The sequence below is a fragment of the Pezoporus wallicus genome, unplaced genomic scaffold (genome assembly GCF_028554395.1).
Source record: "Pezoporus wallicus isolate ANWC-B61680 ecotype Strahan unplaced genomic scaffold, APGP_CSIRO_Pwel_v1 contig_11493, whole genome shotgun sequence".
Taxonomy (NCBI): domain Eukaryota; kingdom Metazoa; phylum Chordata; class Aves; order Psittaciformes; family Psittacidae; genus Pezoporus; species Pezoporus wallicus.
The window spans coordinates 493,975-507,701 of record NW_026635895.1 but is presented as its reverse complement, the minus strand read 5'-3'; positions in this window follow the sequence as shown (position 1 = coordinate 507,701).

Sequence of the window (13,727 nt, the reverse complement as noted above, 5' to 3'; positions counted from 1 at the left end):
TATTACACTTTGCACTTCCCGTCCCTCCCCACTGCCTGTGGTGTTCCATGAAATAGCTACCATTTCATTTCTGGTGTAGGAACCAGGCACCTTCCTGTTCTTCTCTTACAACAGCAAATGCTGACCCATCAGTTCTCTTGAAACCGAGCCCACGGCAGTGCTGTGCTTAGCCAAGGACACACACTTGAAGAGCGGTTTAGTCACTGGCGTTAATTACATCCGGACTCCGTGTTACACACGGTGCTTTGCCAAATTTGTGTTGGTGTTGAAAGATGGCACAAATTAATTGCGTCCATGAGAATTTATAGCTGATTGAAAGCGAATGTGTAGTGGGACTGGATCTCGGCCACTCAAAAGTAGTGGTCATTTGGTTTGAAAGTGGTCATATTTACTCAGCGCTTTCGACTGAATGTTGCTACCATCATGTGAGTTCTGTAGGAGTAATTTAATTAATACTTCAGTTCAGCTTTATGTACTGCTGCCTTCATTAAAGAAGTTGGCTACTGACAGCAGGGTACTTAAGGTGCTCTTAAGCTTGATTGAGAAGCGAGGTTAAGTCCACTCAAATCTTCAGGAGGAAGGACAATGCCATTTTGGGGCAGTAGTAAGATTGCAGCCATAATTAAGCTGCTGGTCAGCCTGTACCAAGCTTACAGCTCTTCACTGTAGACTAACTGGAGTCTTGAGTCTGAAACAGAATTAGGCTTGAAAGCCTGCACCCATTGTTGTCAGGTAAAGGCCACTGTAGTTAGTAGTAATCACAGTTTACAAATTGGTCGCTTTGGGGGGTGTCTTTTGCCAAATGACCTTTGGCATCCCTGCTGCACGTACGGGATGCACCAAAGGCGCAAGGTTGAGCTAGCTAGTGGCCCTGTGAGGCACGCACGTGAGCAGTGAGGAGGTTCCTGTTGACATCCAAGCTTTGTTTGCTTATACTTGGAAGAGTAAGGATAAGCACCTGATTTGAAAAAGTAAACCCCCAAACATTGTTATTTAGTATTTTCTCCTGTCTCCTAAAAATCCAGCATGGTTTAAAAAGAGAACTCGAATGGTTTACTCTCTCTTGATTGAGACCATTTGTTGTCTAATATCATGTATAGCCCATTCTTTGCCCATTTTCTACCTGGACTGTTAGATCAGGACTCATGAGACTCTTGCTTCCCATCTTTTCTCTGTCACTGTTTCCCTGGTTTGGTTCGCAGTGACTCTCTGTCATTTCTTCCTTCTTACTGGAGATCCATTTGATCTCTTTGATCCTTATTTTGTCAGCCTTTGTCTAGAGTGATGCCAACTCATTTGAGTTACCCTTCTGCTTCTGTCCTTCTCTGTACTTTGGTTTATTGTGTTTTGAGGCCTTCAGTAGCAAATCAAAATGGAGGTGTGCCACAGCCTCTCAAGTATTGCACCCAACAGTTGTAACATCTATTGCACTTTGGGTTAGGATTTAAAACAAATTATGCTTCATCACTCTAAAGAATGGAACCCAATTTATAATTCTAAAGCCATAGAAGATACAGGGGCTTCAGCAAAAGGAAAGGTAGAGATGTTGGTAATGACCTTGGTCCATCTGTCAGGGTAATTTTCCTGCCTTAGTAATTGAAATGTATTCACGTGCCATTTAAAGGTCATCAGGAATGCAAGCCAAAGACCTAGGCAGAGTTCCTGATCGAGACGTTAAGTATGGTGTTTGACTTTTATGAACCTGCTGAAGGATTCTGCCAAGTGGTAGATTACTCTTATTTAATCAGGCTTCTTTGTTACGTCAAACTTTGACTGCAGCTGGGCTCCTCACTTGAGTCCGGTACTCAACGAAACACTAAAGGACAGAGGAAGGTCTTTTACCCGTAGTCATCTTGCAGTTCTGCACTAAAGGGAACACTGAGACAAATCCCAGTGCAAAATAATGCTTCAAAGGGGAAATAGAGGGTCATCTGAGCAGCCTGGGCCCATATGGTGAGTGCTGAAACTTGTGTCAGAAAATTTGATCCGAAGAGCAGAACTTTCACAGTCTCTACTGGGTGTGCCGGTATCCATCAAAGAGATCGTTTGAAAGCACTGAGTAAGGTGATACGTGGTGGAGCAAGGAACCAATAAAACAAATGGATACTTTTCTCTTTAAATGCCCATTTCCCTGTGCAAAAATGAGCTGCAGGCAGTAACCGTGCATACATTTTTGAGGAGCTCTTCCATTTCATCCACAATATGTGTTCAGCAGGAGGCACCGAGTTTTAGAAATAATTCATGTAGAACCAGGAGAAGATCCAACTGAAAATAAAGAGGGAGAGAAGAAGGGCCCTCTATTGTCTTTGTTATGCGTCCTCATTTCTTTGTCAAAGAAATTGGCATTAATCTCCTTGCCAAGATCAAGAGAAATACTGCCTGCAGGAGAAAAATAGCCTATTTCAGCAGGGTCGGACGTATTCCCTTTTGGAGATTCTCCAGATAATCAGTGTAAATGGCAGACACCTTGACATCTTCGTTTGGCGATACGCTTTCACCAGCAAGGGTAGCCACCCTCTAGCTTTGGCAAGCTTAACTGAAATGAAACCCCTCCCAGTCCAGTTAACCCCATTCATTCCCATTCAACATAAGAGGGACGTGGAGCTGTTGGAGAGAGTCCAGAGGAGGCCGTGGTGATGCTGCGAGGGCTGGAGCAGCTCTGCTCTGGAGCCCGGCTGAGAGAGCTGGGCTGGGGCAGCCTGGAGAAGAGAAGGCTCCTGAAGGGGAGACCTGAGAGCAGCTCCAGTGCCTGAAGGGGCTGCAGGAAACCTGGAGAGGGGCTTGGGACAAGGGCCTGTAGGGACAGGCCAAGGGGAGCGGCTTTAACCTGCCAGAGGGGAGACTGAGATGAGCTCTTAAGCAGAAGCTCTTCCCCGTGAGGGTGCTGAGGCGCTGGCACAGGGTGCCCAGGGAAGCTGTGGCTGCCCCATCCCTGGCAGTGTTCAAGGCCAGGTTGGACACAGGGCCTTGGAGCAAGCTGCTCTAGTGGAAGGTGTCCCTGGCCGTGGCAGGGGTTGGAGCTGGAGGAGCTTTAAGGTCCCTTCCAACCCAAACCAGGCTGGGATTTATGGTTTATGTTTTTACTGCATCCCTGCAAAATGACAGCTGCTGCTCTCAGTGGCTTGTTTTCCATGGCTGGCTTTCCTTCTGCCATCTTATCACACCCATCTAAGTGCATCTGATCTGATATTTTATCACCTCAGTTTTTAAAATAGACCCTTTTCACATTTCTTATGCCATGCTAAAAATACTAGCTGCATAGCCCAATCACATCATTTATTGACAGAAGCCTATAGGGATGCTGGGGAAGAACTCTTCATTAGGGACTGTAGTGATTGGACAAGGGGTAAGGGGTTCAAACTGAAAGAGGGGAAGTTTAGACTGGATATAAGGAGGAAATTCTTTCCTGTTAGGGTGGTGAGGCACTGGAATGGGTTGCCCAGGGAGGCTGTGAATGCTCCATCCCTGGCAGCGTTCAAGACCAGGTTGGACGAGGCCTTGGGGGATATGGTTTAGTGTGAGGTGTCCCTGCCCATGGCAGGGGGGTTGGAACTGGATGATCTTAAGGTCTTTTCCAACCCTAACGATTCTATGATTCTATGACATGAGGAATGATGCTAACAGAGGCACAGCCCCTTTGCTTTATGACCTGTAGAGCTGTTCCTCATGTCTTGCTCTTCCCAGCACATGCTCCATCCAGTGCCCACATGGCTGGGCTTTGGGCTGCTCGGCCAGCCCGCTATAGGCAGGTTACTGCTCCACCTTGGTGGTTTAGTTTAAAACGGGGATGTAAGAAAGTGCTTTGACATGTAGTGATCATAAACAGAGACGTGTGATCGTGGTCTGGGCCTGTTTGAGGTGCAGCCTCAATAGGGCTAACCACTGCGTGTGAACCATGAGCTTTGCAAGGAAACCAGTCAGCTCCAGGTCTCTTCCGTCGGATGCTCTGAGCTGGTGGGATAGTGGCCACATTAATTCATCATTCTGGCCGAGCAGTGGAAAGAAGGCACATGCCCCACGCACGCCGTGGGGAGCTTTGCAGGGATGATTGTTTAGCAGGGACTGTACATATGGAAATTTGTTCTCATTTCTTCCTTTGTGCAATCCCATTTACAAATGGAAATGACTGCTTCATAGCCAGGTCTCATTATCGTTCTCTCCCATGAGAGAATTAGCATGAGGAGGAAGCCCACAGTGGCTGGGGGATGGAGCCTGCTCTCTGCCACCACCAGCACCCTGTACAGAGGGGCAAGGGGCAGAGGCATCGACTAGAGTGAGCCAAGGGGCCAGCCAGGGCTGGGTGGAGCTGGGAAGTCAGATCACGATCGAGCACAGCGTGCATACAGTGTAAGTGTAAAGAATATCCTTTTATACAGTTAAATGCAATGTGGAGGCCACTGCTACGTCTGCTCGGGGCAATGAGAGCCTGCTGGTGATGTCCCCAGCAGCCACGTAGGGCCCAGATATGTGGAGAGGGCATCAAGCAAGCCAGCCCTCGCTGCCCTCGGGGCTTCCACCCTGTTGCTTAGCCTGGGGTTGTACAGCTGGCTTCAGCCAGTCTTCCTGCTTTGCATCAATAGCAAACACCATCAAGGCTGTGGATCACTGAAGTGTCGCTTCATTGCATGCCTGGGCAAGGGGACATGAAAGAGGTTGAACACTGCAGAGCTGATGTATACAAACAGGTCCCCAGTTCCCTCTGGAGAGGTGCATGCATGTGTTGGTTTTGAGCAAGGTGTGTATATTAGTGCTGTCGATAGTCTTGTTAAAGCAGTTTGCGGCACTGCTTTTGTTACGTTGGGTAGCAGGGCACAGGGGGGACAGAGAGCGCAACAGCCATGCATCAGATCCTCTGCTTGCTAATTTTAGTGGGCCAGGGAAGCACATAGGAAGATTATATCTCTGAGCTGCATTTAGTTAAATAAGTGAATGTAAATGTAGGCACTGAGTTTCTGGCAAGGCATAATAATGCTGGTTTGCTCGGTTATAGTTTCTTGTAAGCAGAGGATAGTTTGGGTTGGAAGGGACCTTCAAAGCTTCTCTAGTCCAACCCCCTGCAACAAGCAGGGACGTCTTCATCTAGATCAGGTTGTCCAGAACCACATCCGGCCTGGCCTGCAATGTCTCCAGGGATGGGGCATTTGGGACCTCTCTGGGCAGCCTGTGCCAGTGTTTCAACACATTCGTGATGAAGAATTTTTTCCTCACATCCAGCCTGAATCTCCCTCTTTAAGTTTAAACCCATCACCCCTCGTCCTGTCACAACAGGCCCTGCTCAAAAGGCTCTGCCCATCTTTCTTACAGGCCCCTTTTAGGAACTAAAAAGTTCAGTAAGGTCTCCCCAGAGTCTTCTCTTCTCCAGGATGAACCCCAGCTCTATCAGAGAGGTGCTGCATCCCTCTGGTCCCTCTCCAATGTGAAGGAGTTGGTGGTTGTGAAGGTATTTTTCCTTCTAGAAAAGGGAGTGTGCTGCTAAAGGTATAATAAAAAGAGGAAGGGGTTTTATATAGAAAATCTTTTTGCAGTCATAGACAGTGCAGCCATCTCAGCTGAAAGGACCGTGGTGAGCAATCCCAGTCAGCTGCTGCTGGGGAAGCTTGCTTAAACAGGACAGCAAGGAGAGCATCCAGGCTTACATCTTTGCGTGTACACTCCTCTGAGCAGCTGCAGAGCAAACGGCTATTGCTGCCCTCAGTGTACAGAGGACGGAGCTTGGCCTGACACGTCCGTTTGATCTCGGTGGGTAGCTCACCCAGATCTGTGATCTGTGCTGATCAGGCTCCTTCCCCTCGGCTGGCTGCTTGCTGGCCTGAGATTGCATCCCGGGACAGCCGAGCAGGGCTCAGAAAGCAGCTCCCTGCGCTTGGCAGCGCTGGCGCGTTGTGCGTGTTGGCGTAGCTGCCTGCCTGTTTCTGATCTCTGTTTTCCAGCATAGGTGATACAGGTTTGCTAGCTTTTGCTTCAGAGGAGCTCCACGCTCGCACAGCTCACGTAGACCCCTGGTTTCAGATACTCACTGTGTCACAGCGAGCACACTTCTCATTTACACAGAAAGCAGGGAATAAAGTTTCTCCTCCCCAGACTCAGTAGATGTACTCTTGAAAGCCAGGATATGCTTTCTAGGGCTATATAAGCAAATTGTCTAATCTTTACCTGGAATAAATCAATTAAATATTGATATCTTTCAGGTAAGTTTATGTTTTGGGGGCGTTTTTTCCTTTGTTTCAAACGGTCTTGATGGCAGACAGGCTCTTTCTTTTCCCCCAAACCAAAATGAATTTAATCTTACCCACAAACTGTCTGTAATGGAACTATTCTGCTGATAATTTGTCTATGTAGTTGTTATGACTGCACGTGCTGCAGCAGATTGTGCAGGTGAGAGGTGAAACAATTCTTTTATCAAAACCTGGTCAGCCACGGTCAACCCTGTGTAGCCCTTTTCCTTTTGATACCCTGCAGGTAACAATTGCATTTCATGTGCTGCGTCACCAGCGCGATGGAGGCTGTTCATTGCCAATGTTTTCTGTTGGCTGATCGCTGCCTTGAGACCCCACTGCCCTTCTAGGAGTTCCTGCCTTGACCATTTTCTTGGCTTTTTGGGGGTGCTGTGAGAACAAGACGCCAGTGGAAGGGGGGTAACTTCACAGAATCATAGAACCAATTGGGTTGGAAAAGCCTTTTAAGGTCATCAGGTCCAGCCATTACCGCAGCACTGCCAAGGCCACCACTGCCCCATGGCACTGAGGCCTCGTCTCCACGCTGTGTGAACGCTTGCAGGGACGGGGACTGCAGCCCTGCCCTGGGCAGCCTCTTCCAATGCCTGAGCACCCTCTGGGGCAGGAATTGTTCCTCAGCTCCATCTAAACCTGCCCTGGGGCAGCTTGAGGCCGTTTCCTCGTGTCCCATCCCTTGTTCCTTGGGAGCAGAGCCCAGCCCCTCCTGGCTCCATCCTCCTGGCAGGCACTTGTAGGGAGCCATCAGGTCCCCCCTGAGCCTTCTCTTCTCCACACTGAACCCCCCAGGTCCCTCAGCCGTTCCCCATCACACTTGGGCTCCAGGCCCTGCACCAGCTCCGTTCATGCAGCCTGAGAGCAGCAGCATTAACAATGCCTTCGTCTTGGATCAGTTGCTATGGCTCAGTAAGCAAGCGCAGGGTGGCCTGGTTATGGTTACCTTATCTATCTGTGCACTTCTATCCCTGAAGATGTTTGGATTTCTGTTAAATAAGAGCTTGGTTCGGTGGCCTCACTTGTAGTGCTAGCTTTACACTGGCACAGCAGTTATCCCAAATGCAGTGTTCCTGGAAATTGCTGATGCATTCTCAGCCCTCCTCTTACTGCATGAAGCTCTAACAGGTAATACAGTTTCCATTACAGCCGGCATTTCGGGTACGAGAGCGCCGTGATAAGAAGCTGCAGTTTGTTTATTGCCAGTGTAGCTGGTTGTAAACAGTTGTTAAGTTTGTCACGCTCTCTGCTTTTTTACTTATCCTTAATGGTGTGAAGGGACAAGGCAGCACCATCAAATTACTGCAGTGCTCTAGGAACACAGGCGGCTTTGGGGATGACAAGGAAAAATTGCAGAGTCAAAAGCGCGTTGCAGGTAGGAAGGGGACTCTGAATAATTCATCCTTAAATAATCCTTCATATTCAAAGAATTGAATTATGCTCCTTTAAGCATCTTACATTCACGACCACTCCAGGGTACTTTAAGCCAGAAATCGGGTTGAGGAAATAAGGTGTAATACTTCACCTTTTTACCCAAATGTTTGCCTGCTGGTGATTGATGGTGCCTGCCTGAATCCCTGGTTTAAATCCTCTGCTTTTCAGAGTATAAAGCCTTGATTTCTCAAGCGCTCCCAAGCACTAAAAGGCTAGAGAAAGAGGGGTTGTTTGTCTGCAAAAAGGCTGACGAAGGAATCGAAATCCAAGAACCCCAATTAGACTGATACCGAAATCTTCCTGGATTTCAAGCTCTAGCACTCAGCAAACGATTCCGAGTGGAAAATGTGCTAAAATATTTGCAAGTGTTATCCCTTGTTCACTCCCTGTTGAAGGCGGTTGTGCTGGGAATACCCGAGTAGACATTTAGTGGGAAGGATAGTGCTGTTGTTACGCATGGCAAGCCGGATGTATGACTCCAAAACGTTTTCTTTGCATAGCACATTGAAGTGGTAGCTCTTTAGCCTTGTTTCTGGGCAAAGGCACATCTTTATTTACGATAGTGATTTGGAAAGCATCGAGATTGAGACTTTGTATTTTATGGGCTTTGATTTCGCATTACCTGTGCGTAGCTCGCAACCAGAAAGATGCTGCCAGGCAGCTTTAAGCAGTCTTGCTTACTGGTAATTCAGATTCAGCAGTAGCCCCAGTATGGTTCTTTTGATTTGAGTGGAATTACTCCAGAGTCAACTTGATACACAGGAGACCAGGATTACTGCCTAAAATCTCAGGCTTTTTTTTCCCCACTGCCTGGCTCTGCCTTGAGAACTGGTAGAGAGTGAAGGTTCCTATTAAAACATGAAGCAGAGGCATAACTCGTATGATTCTTTTGTGCTCTATACAGTGTTTACGAGTAAAAATAGTTAAGGTACAATTATGGTCGGATAATGCCACAGGAAAAACCCAAGAAGGACAGAGTGAAGTTGGCAGCATCATCCTGTGGATACATACAGGGGAAATAATGCTCCTGATCTACATTGTACAGCACCTGGAGAGCTGCTGCTCTCGTAGTGAGGTAGCACTATCAGGCTCCAAAGAGAACAGAGAATCCGTGCAGGCAGGCGCATCCTGCATGGGTACCTGCATCCGTGGAGCATTTACCAGCATGTGTAAATAGCAGCTTTTTTTTGTTCTTTCATTTACATACTCCATCCAATGCAAATAGTTTGGCATCATCTTTGGAACTGTGCTTTATAAAAGCTATAGGATAAGCCTGTCTTTTGAGCTCTACCTATGAAATTGTTTATCTGATCAGTAGGGAAAAGTATGTCCAGCATCCTTAGCCCTGCCATAGGTTGATCTCTTGTTGTTCAAGGAAGTCCTTGTGAGCATGCAACGTCCCTCAATGCTGTCAAGTGTCAAAGTAAAAGGGTTTGAGCTCTGGTAGAACGTGGTTCCACGCACAGTAAGAACACTGAAAAGCCACAACTTTTCTGACCTCTGTCTTCTAAGCAAAACCTATTTGCATTGAGGAAACACTAAGGGACTATATGGCTGTGTGCTCTCAGTAATGCTGATGTGGGTGAGTTGCAGTCATCCTGTGTTGCACGTGATGGTCTTGGATTGTTACTTATGCATTTTCCGTTTTCCAGCAGTCAGAAGTACTCCCCAGCCAGCACAGATGTAAGCATCCTCTGGGATGCTGTCCTTTAAAATCCACATGAGCAGACGCTGGGTTACACATTCGTTAATGGCTTTGGTTGGAAACTACTGCACATCTGCTGAGGGGGAAGCCTCTGTGGTCACTGCCTGTTCCCCCGGCTGGGGTTCAGGTCTGAACATGAAGGATTTTGTCCTTCTCAGTCTTGTCTCTAGGGACAGCCTTTGGATTATCCTCAGTAAGGAGTGAGGGGCAGCTATGGGGTGTGAGCAGTGGCCATGAGGGGAGGTCTTGAGGGGAGATGGAGAGTGGCCATGAGGGGTAGGGGAGGCAGCTATGCAGCGTGGGTCGCTATGAGGGGGCAGATCAGGGATGGCTGTGACTGGAGATTATGAGGGGCAGCCACGAGGGGAGATCGGTCTGTCCTCAGTGACATGGGTTAGTGGTGGGCTTGGCAGTGAACAGTTGGGTTCAGTGATCTTCAAGGTCTTTTCCAACCCAGCTGATGCTATGATTCTGTGATTCATTCCCCTGGTTTTCCTTTGAAATACCTCCTGTTGTCCAGCACTACTTGTTCTGAGTATTTGGACCGTGCCTACACTTGAAGCTTCAGTATCTTCAGCACCTGGAAATCTATAGGATTAAGCAGTGTCAATGGGGAGTTTCCCAGGCTGAGCTGCTCCGTGCCCAGGCTCCACAGTGCATGGAGGAGGGGAAAGATGCGGGAGCTGCTCGCTGAGGGGCAAATAATGGGCCGAGGTGGCACATTGAATACAGAGACGCTGTGAGCCTGGGTGCTGCTTCGGTGGGGTGGGAGGATGGAGGTGCCCAGCTGGGACCTTGCTGCCTGTGCATTTGCTGGCAGAACGTATTGCTATCCTCTGCAACATGGGCGATGTGGAGGCTGAAAGCAGCAGCACAAAACCCCTCTGTCGTGCCTCAGGTTAGGGCTTTGCTTGCCCTATGTGTTCTTCTGCACCCAGATTCATTATCCTCTTTGTACCCACGTCTTACCTCACCCTCCTCACAGTTATCCCTGAGCGAGCAGCTGGAGGTGATTTGATACCCCCGCTTTGACAGCAGCCGGGAAGCCAGTTAAATGCGAGTGAAATTCTCTGCGTCGGCTCCTTCTTCCAGACTTGTTTGCTAGCAGCAGCAGCAGCAGCAGTTGGTGTCTCAGGAGCTGAACGGGGAGCGTGCAAAAATAAGATGCTTATTAATAAAAGCTCCCACACAAGGACACAGGCTGTGCGCAGACAGGAATGCCTCAGTCAGCCATGACTTCGCACGGCTGAGTTAGGCACTTGAATAACACGTATTAGTAGCCTCTTCATTTTACATTTTAAACCCAGAAACTAGGAGCCTTAATTAGCCTTTAGGCTAAGGTTTCAAGTATTACGAGTCGCGCTGGCTTTGAAGAGGAGCAGCTCCACACGCTTGTATTTTTAAGGGCCTATCCTCAAATATGGGTTATTTTAAAAAGAAATAGGGGGAAAAAAAAAAAAGAAGAAGAAATTGATCACCAAATGCCAGGAAGAATTGAAATAATTAGGAGATGGCTTCCCTGAGCAGAGCTGTTCCTGCAGCACTTCATGCATGCGGGAGCAGTCTTTTAATAGCACTGCTCTAGAAAACAGAGACTGGTGAGAAACTGCGTTTCTCATCGAATTCCCTACGTGGTACAGAGCCTGGGGAGCAGTGGGAGGGAGGATCAGCTGTGGAAAAAGGCTTTAGACCAGCTTTAGCTCCCTGCCTGCTCGCGTCAGCTCAAGCAGAGGGTACGGAGATGAGTGGAGACGGGGCAGGTGTGGTTGGGATGGGTAATTTAGGTACATTAGTATTCTGTCAGTCTAATTCTGTTGCTGTAGCTATGGTACAGCAGCCCGTGCAGATACGCTGCAGCCACACGGCGTCTTCATTTAGCATTTCACATGGTTATTCTTCCCTGCTTTTGGCCCTGTGACATGACGTTATGGTAAGCTTCCTTTATCATAGAGAGGGGACAATTCAACCTACGCAAGAGCTTTTCCTGGCTTTCTACCAGCCCTGCTGGCATCGTTGTTCGCTGAATGTTGTTCTTGGGGTGAGCTGTAGCACAGAAGTGCTTAGGGCAATGCCATCAGCTGTTTGTAAACCACTCCAGAGCTGGCTAAGGGTGGGTCCTGCAATGGGAGGCACTGACAGGATCTTATAGAAACTGAAGAAGTGGGTGATAGAGATATCTATTGATAGGGAGACATATAAAAGCATGAGGAGTAACTACTGAATTCCAAGCAGGTGTCATACTTCCGTAATTGCTTCTGGTTTGTTTTCTTTACACCTGGGAACAGTGTTGTTTACTGTTAAGAGGTTCCAGTTTCATAGAGCTTTCTTAAATGTTAGCCTTTACCTAATGGTAAAATTACTTAAGCTGGAAAACAGAGGCTGTGCTTGGCTCTTTCCCCTCACATGCTAATTGAAAATACCCAGTTTCCTGTCTGGGTTAGTTGTGAGTAAAGGGAGGCAGATATGAAGGTATTAGTATGTAGAGGCACTTCAGAGGAGCCTGTAGGAAACTGCTGTCTGTAAAGGGTGATTTTGCTGGTTAGCATCCCAGTGCTGTGTTTTGAAGGGTGTATATAAGGACAAGAACATCCTTCAGAACTAGCTTTGAACACCAAGATTTGGAAATGATAATTGCTTTCACATTCTCCTTTAGTACCTTCAGAAGAGGAATGAACTCCAGGAGAAACGTTCTGTTCCATTTCTCCTTGTTGTAACACGGAGCTTGGGCTGTTTGAAGGAGAACAGTATCTGTGACAGGATAGCACAGTGGATATTTCTGTTCGAAATACTGCTGTTGTGCTGCTTTTTCATTACTGTAGGGGATTAGGAAGTTTGAAAGAGCTTCCTTGTGGATGCACGGTTAAATGTTGTTTCAAGTTCTGTGAACTGAGGTAAGGAGGACATAACTGGTCTTTTGAGAGCAGTGATGCAGAGTGTGCCCAAAGCATCCAGGAGTGTTCTTGAAGACGAGATCGGAAGCCGCAAGGAAGGAGTAACTCCAAAAGCTGTTCCTGTTGCAGTTAGTTTGTATTCATTCTGGCTTGAGCATGTAATGAGAACAAGTCTCCTGTTCATTCTGCTGAAAGAGCTGAGTCTGTAACTTGTCACAATGGGGTTGTAAAGCAGCAGGGCTACAGGGCCGTAAATGAGCTCTGTGTGACTGAGCATGGGCTCATGCCTAGCCATGGCTGGAGACTTACTTCTCTGGGAGGAGGCTGTGTGATAGATGGACAAAGCACTGCTGTTACCTTGCTCAGAATTCACAGGCCTCTTCACAGAGGAGTTTGTGTTTGATGGCCTGTGGAGCAGCGTACCTGTAGAAGCTAGAGGATTAGTTCGTGATTCCATTGACGCGCCTCGCCCAGCGTTCCGTTGTTAATAGGGAAATCCAGCTGGGTTAAGAGATTTGTGGAGGTAAAGCTGAGAAACATGGCTGGATTTGCAAAAAAAAAAGCACATGAAGTGGGCTTGGATTTACAAATGGCACATGCTAAGGAATGGTAATTCATTTTCCACCAAAAAAAAAAGATTGTGGAACTCCACATTGTCTCGTGAAACTGGGCCTTCACTACTTAAGACAGGCAATAAATTGGAAGTTTTAAGGTGGTAGGTGACATGGTTTTCAATAGACAAAGTTAACTCAGTCGCTTCCTCCCAGCTTAGCGCTTGATTTGACTCCAGTGATGTTTCTAAGGGTACTCTTTGCGTATGGGACTTTGTAGAGAGGCACTGATCTAGAACACAGGCACGTTCCCTGCCAAGCAGAGTCTGGGACAGCACGGGTGAGTGGGTTTGGGTGCTCAGGTAAAGCTGGGGAGCCACCAGAGAAAAGAGCCCCTTGAGTGGTGTTTGAGAGAAGCAGAATGGGAATCGGCAAAAACCAGAGGGGAGAACGTACCTGATGCTGCTGGGCCAGGGCAGGAAGAGGAACTTCCTTGGAACTGCAGGTCCAAGAGCAAGAGTCCTGTTTGCTTGTTTGGGTTTACAAGGAGACACTGTTTAAGCAAGGAAAAGGCTCCTGAGAGCCTACCTTGCAGGAGAACATCTCATGCCGCTGTTTGATTAGAGACGTCACACACAGGGACACCACACAGGTCATTTACATGCTGGGTGCAGTGTGAAACTGCATCCTTGCTGGGTTAGCAGTGCTCAGTGTGTCCCTCCCACAGGCACCATCTGGAGACCAAGTTCTGTAGGCTTTTCAGCTCTTTTATACCTAATAATATAGAGGAGTGAAGACGGTTCTACGATCCCCTCCTTGCTTCAGGCTGTCCTTGGGCCACTTCTCAGGTGTGGATGCTCTCGTGCAAATCTCTCGTGTGGACTGGAGCTAATCTAGAGTTGCCCAGCATCAGACTGCG